This window comes from Oncorhynchus masou, chromosome 24, assembly GCF_036934945.1.
Source record: "Oncorhynchus masou masou isolate Uvic2021 chromosome 24, UVic_Omas_1.1, whole genome shotgun sequence".
Classification (NCBI taxonomy): Eukaryota; Metazoa; Chordata; class Actinopteri; order Salmoniformes; family Salmonidae; genus Oncorhynchus; species Oncorhynchus masou.
Window position 1 is genome coordinate 63,772,376 of NC_088235.1, and position 6,241 is coordinate 63,778,616.

The window sequence follows — 6,241 nt, forward strand, 5'->3', positions numbered from 1 at the left end:
CTTTTTCTTCTTGTACTGAATGTCTATGTCTGCCAGTTCTATTTGGCGCCGGAGGTGGTTGCCATACAACTTTCTGATAGCTTGTGAGCTCTGTGAACACAATACAATTAGCGCAGCTGGAATTTGGCAGGATGTGGTGTCCTTTTATTAATACGCACTGTTGCCAGGCTGGTTTTCCCACTGTATAGCATCTGGGTCCTGTAAAATAAATTAGATTTTTTGATTTTGATGAGGACTCCTCACCATTGTAGAGTAAATAGTACTTTCACAGTCTTAACATGATACCTCATGCCTTCTGGAATCCAGAGATGGTCTCCTCCTCATCATCGTCTCCATCATGTGCTGTTGCTGCTGCACTGGGGCCTTCACCCTATCACATTTAATCGGATTCATATTGAAGCTAGTAGACAAGACATGCCAGGCCTACAGTATGCCTTTGATGGAGTACTCACTGGATCAGCATCGTCTGGTGCTTGTGCTGGTGGCTCTAACAGGAACACAGTGCTGCCAGACACTGCAAGGCAATAGGTAAACCAAAGTCAGACAGTCCAAATTGATTCAATATGAATGTGGTTGTATCCCATGTAGAGATGGAAGGACATACCTTGAATGAAGCGGGTGGCATCTTGGGAGGAACCTATGCTCGTCTCTTTCCCCCAGGGATCCCCTCTAAGACGGGCCTGCCTTTATTTAGCTCCAAGGCCATGTCCTCTGCTGGGGTAAGGTCAGCCTTTGGTGACCCACCACCCGTGCCTTGTCTGTGGGTATTCTTTTTCACTGCTAAAACAGTACAGACAATGTGTGAGCAGGCACCTTCTGGGTACAATATATGCTTGTGCTTTGTTAAATATTAGTCAGGGACCATACCATTCTGCAGAATGTTCTTGTATTTGATTTTGACCTGCTGCCATGTCCGTTTTGGCCCGTTCATGTTTAATCTACACACACACACACACACACACACACACACACACACATTTAATGGAGTCACACTGCAAAAAATTACTTGGTATTTTTGTCTTGTTTTCAGTAAAAATAAAAAAAAATTTATCATAGCTTTATACAGTGTGATGGAGTTACTTTACACAATTTCACTCATATCTGCAGTGCATTTCAATTAAAAATTTAACGGTTTCATAATTACAGTACAACTGCATTTTTGGAGATGTGAATTAAATATTTGAATTGTAATTGTGATGTTTCAACGGAGCGGTGAGTGTGTAATTGTGCACTACTTACGCATTCAGGCGGTCTGCAATACTTTGCCACGCTTTTTCTCTTTGCTTTATCACTGTGGCGGTGTTGCCTTTCTTCTTAATTATATATTTTACCTCCTCGTATGCCTCCATGAGGATTTGTGCTTCCGACGGGGAAAAGTACGCGGCTCTAGTTGCCATGGTAAATCAGTTAATCTGTGATCTGTGGCGGGGTCTATTTGAGTGAGCCGTGAGCGCGCACCTATCCAGAATTGGTTTCACCTGGCTTAATGAATCCGTGTCTGCTCATCCTGGCTTGGTCTTTGTGCAACCAATTAAGCCTGGACGCACATGTTTTGGCTTCATTGAGCTCAGCTGAGTCATTTATCCCGGATGTCTTAATTCTACTTTTGTGCAACAGGCCCCTGGTTCAGTTCAGTCCTCTGAAAAGGTATTTACAAAACATAAGAGATTCATACTCATAAGTACAGAACATATAAAATAAATATGTTTCGTGGAATTATATAAGATTGTACATGTAATGGAATAAACATACAGACAGTGCAGAATGGAGATAATTATCTGTAACGTTTTTCTTAGCACATGCCCCCAGTCTCTATAGCAGAGGAACGCTTGTCACCTGTCAAACAGGGCCAATCACTTGGGCCAGCTCACAAGTTTCAACTTTTTAGACACCGTTCCTAACCAACACTAAAAGCAAAATCACTTTGAAAACATAAAAACAAAAACAAATGATCGCATCAACACAGACCGCAAACTGGTTACCGCAAAGCTTAAGGTTACCGCAAAGGGAATCTGAATGCTTTTCGCTAGAAGAGTCCAGTGTTTCAGTCTATGTAAAGGTGCTTATTGTATTTCTTTACAGCGCATACATAATTTCAGATTTTCGAAATTGATAAAATCTCAAATCTAATGAAAAGGCATTTTAGAAGCATTGCCTCTATAGCTAATACACTCATTCATTCTTAATCGCGCAATCTTCTAAACTCCCGACATTTAATGCCAAGATGTTTCTATTTATTTTTTATTATACTTTTGTAATGCTTTGTGTGATGTGGATCATAATTACAGTTACAGTCTCAGGTTGCGTGATCCTCGTAATGTTACATGGAAAATACAACTAACGGGATGCAGAATTATATGTATAATCACACTCGCACAAGTGCGACCAGTTATTTTTCGTATTTGCATTTAATTCCTTTCACTAGCAAATCGAGTGACCTGCTGGCACTTTAGAGCCCACTATGTCCTTATGTATGCTAACGCTAGCATGAAACAATTAGTGAGGGGATTTATTTTTTTAATCAATTTTTAATTAAATAAAAAAATTGGGCAAGAAACACGAGCAACGGACATTAGACCAGTGGAAATCTGTCCTTTGAGTCTATATTTGAGATGTTTGATTCCAACTGCTGTGCCTTTGTGTGACGCAGAGTAGGTGAATGGATGATATCCACATGTGTGGTTCCCACCATGAAGCAGGTGGTGTGATGGTGTGTGGGTGCTTTGCTGGTGACACTGTCATTGATTTATTTCGAATTCAAGGTAGACTTAACCAGTATGGCTACAACAGCATTCTGCAGTGATATGCCATCCCATCTGGTTTGCGCTTAGTGGGACTATAATTTTTTTTCAACAGGACAATGACCTCAAACACACATCCAGGTCATGTAAAGGCTATTTGACCAAGAAGGAGAGTGATGGAGTCCTGCATCAGATGACCTGGCCTCCACAATCACCCAACCTCAACCCAATTGAGATGGTTTGGGATGAGCTGGACTGCAGAGTGAAGGAAAATCAGCCAACAAGTCCTCAGCATATGTCAAATCAAATCAAATCAAATTTTATTTGTCACATACACATGGTTAGCAGATGTTAATGCGAGTGTAGCGAAATGCTTGTGCTTCTAGTTCCGACAATGTAGTAATAACCAACAAGTAATCTAACTAACAATTCCTAAACTACTGTCTTATACACAGTGTAAGGGGATAAAGAATATGTACATAAGGATATATGAATGAGTGATGGTACAGAGCAGCATAGGCAAGACACAGTAGATGGTATCGAGTACAGTATATACATATGAGATGAGTATGTAAACAAAGTGGCATAGTTAAAGTGGCTAGTGATACATGTATTACATAAGGATGCAGTCGATGATATAGAGTACAGTATATATGTATGCATATGAGAAGAATAATGTAGGGTAAGTAACATTATATAAGGTAGCATTGTTTAAAGTGGCTGGTGATATATTTACATCATTTCCCATCAATTCCCATTATTAAAGTGGCTGGAGTTGAGTCAGTGTCAGTGTGTTGGCAGCAGCCACTCAATGTTAGTGGTGGCTGTTTAACAGTCTGATGGCCTTGAGATAGAAGCTGTTTTTCAGTCTCTCGGTCCCAGCTTTGATGCACCTGTACTGACCTCGCCTTCTGGATGATAGCGGGGTGAACAGGCAGTGGCTCGGGTGGTTGATGTCCTTGATGATCTTTATGGCCTTCCTGTAACATCGGGTGGTGTAGGTGTCCTGGAGGGCAGGTAGTTTGCCCCCGGTGATGCGTTGTGCAGACCTCACTACCCTCTGGAGAGCCTTACGGTTGAGGGCGGAGCAGTTGCCGTACCAGGCGGTGATACAGCCCGCCAGGATGCTCTCGATTGTGCATCTGTAGAAGTTTGTGAGTGCTTTTGGTGACAAGCCGAATTTCTTCAGCCTCCTGAGGTTGAAGAGGCACTGCTGCGCCTTCTTCACAATGCTGTCTGTGTGAGTGGACCAATTCAGTTTGTCTGTGATGTGTATGCCGAGGAACTTAAAACTTGCTACTCTCTCCACTACTGTTCCATCGATGTGGATAGGGGGGTGTTCCTCTGCTGTTTCCTGAAGTCCACAATCATCTCCTTAGTTTTGTTGACGTTGAGTGTGAGGTTATTTTCCTGACACCACACTCCGAGGGCCCTCACCTCCTCCCTGTAGGCCGTCTCGTCGTTGTTGGTAATCAAGCCTACCACTGTTGTGTCGTCCGCAAACTTGATGATTGAGTTGGAGGCGTGCGTGGCCACGCAGTCGTGGGTGAACAGGGAGTACAGGAGAGGGCTCAGAACGCACCCTTGTGGGGCCCCAGTGTTGAGGATCAGCGGGGAGGAGATGTTGTTACCTACCCTCACCACCTGGGGGCGGCCCGTCAGGAAGTCCAGTACCCAGTTGCACAGGGCGGGGTCGAGACCCAGGGTCTCGAGCTTGATGACGAGCTTGGAGGGTACTATGGTGTTGAATGCCGAGCTGTAGTCGATGAACAGCATTCTCACATAGGTATTCCTCATGTCCAGATGGGTTAGGGCAGTGTGCAGTGTGGTTGAGATTGCATCGTCTGTGGACCTATTTGAGCAGTAAGCAAATTGGAGTGGGTCTAGGGTGTCAGGTAGGGTGGAGGTGATATGGTCCTTGACTAGTCTCTCAAAGCACTTCATGATGACGGAAGTGAGTGCTACGGGGCGGTAGTCGTTTAGCTCAGTTACCTTAGCTTTCTTGGGAACAGGAACAATGGTGGCCCTCTTGAAGCATGTGGGAACAGCAGACTGGTATAGGGATTGATTGAATATGTCCATAAACACACCAGCCAGCTGGGTTGCGCATGCTCTGAGGGCGCGGCTGGGGATGCCGTCTGGGCCTGCAGCCTTCCGAGGGTTAACACGTTTAAATGTTTTACTCACCTCGGCTGCAGTGAAGGAGAGACCGCATGTTTCCGTTGCAGGCCGTGTCAGTGGCACTGTATTGTCCTCAAAGCGGGCAAAAAAGTTATTTAGTCTGCCTGGGAGCAAGACATCCTGGTCCGTGACTGGGCTGGATTTCTTCCTGTAGTCCGTGATTGACTGTAGACCCTGCCACATGCCTCTTGTGTCTGAGCCGTTGAATTGAGATTCTACTTTGTCTCTGTACTGACGCTTAGCTTGTTTGATAGCCTTACGGAGTGGGAACTCCTTCAAGACTGTTGGAAAAGCATTCCTCATGAAGCTGGTTGAGAGAAAGCCAAGAGTGTGCAAAGTTGTAATCAAGGCAAAGGGTGGCTATTATATATAAAGATTAATAGATATTAAATAACAAAATATAGCCGTTGCATAAGTATTCAACCCAGAGTCAATACATGTTAGAAACAACTTTGGCAGAGCTTTGCACACCTGGATTGTGCAATATTAGCCCTTTATTATTTTCACAATTCTTCAATCTCTGTCAAGATGTTGGTGCTCATGACTACAAAGCAATTTTCAAATTTTGCCATAGATTTTCAAGCATATTTAAGTCAACTGTAACTTGGCCACTCAGGAGCATTCTGTATTCTTAGTAAGCAACACGTGTAGATTTGGCCTTGTGTTGTAGGCTATTGTCCTGCTGAAAGGTGAATTCATCCCCCAGTGTCTGTTGTAAAGCAGACTGAAGCAGGTTTTCCTCTAGAATTTTGCCTGTGCTTAGCTCCACACCGTTTATTTTTATCCTAAAAATCTCCTCAGTATTTGCCGATGTCAAGCATACCCATAACATGATGCAGCCACCACTGCTTGAAAATAAGGCGGCAGTTACTGAGTGATGTCTTGTGTTGGATTTGCCCCAGCATTGCATTTAGGCATTCTGTATATTTGTATTATTCTTTTCACTCTGTCATTTAAATCATTCTCGTGGAGTCACTACAATCTTGTTGATCCATCCTCAGTTTTCTCCCATTACAGCCATTGAAGTCTGTAACGGTTTTACAATCACCAATGGCCTCATGGTAACATTCCTGAGCAGTTTCATTCCTGTCCTGCAACTTAGTTCAGAAGGACGCATGTATCTTTGTGTCTGGGTGGTTTAATACATAATCCACAGCATAATTATTAACTTCACTATGCTTAAAGAGATATTCAATGTCTGATTTGATATTGTTACCGACCAATCACTGGCATTTTATGAGGCTTTGATATTTTATTTATTTATTTTTTATTTCACCTGTATTTAACCAGGTAGGCTAGTTGAGAACAAGTTCTCATTT

General features: G+C 43.2%; 1 long non-coding RNA gene across 1 annotated transcript; it reads right to left on the reverse strand.

Moving 5' to 3' along the window:
* Nucleotides 1-701: 701 nt before the first annotated feature.
* Nucleotides 702-1,590, reverse strand: LOC135511674 (uncharacterized). Its single transcript, XR_010451292.1, has 3 exons — nucleotides 1,240-1,590; nucleotides 868-938; nucleotides 702-780 (listed from the first exon to the last, which is right to left on the reverse strand). It is a non-coding gene; the product is annotated as an uncharacterized LOC135511674 (long non-coding RNA).
* Nucleotides 1,591-6,241: the final 4,651 nt, after the last annotated feature.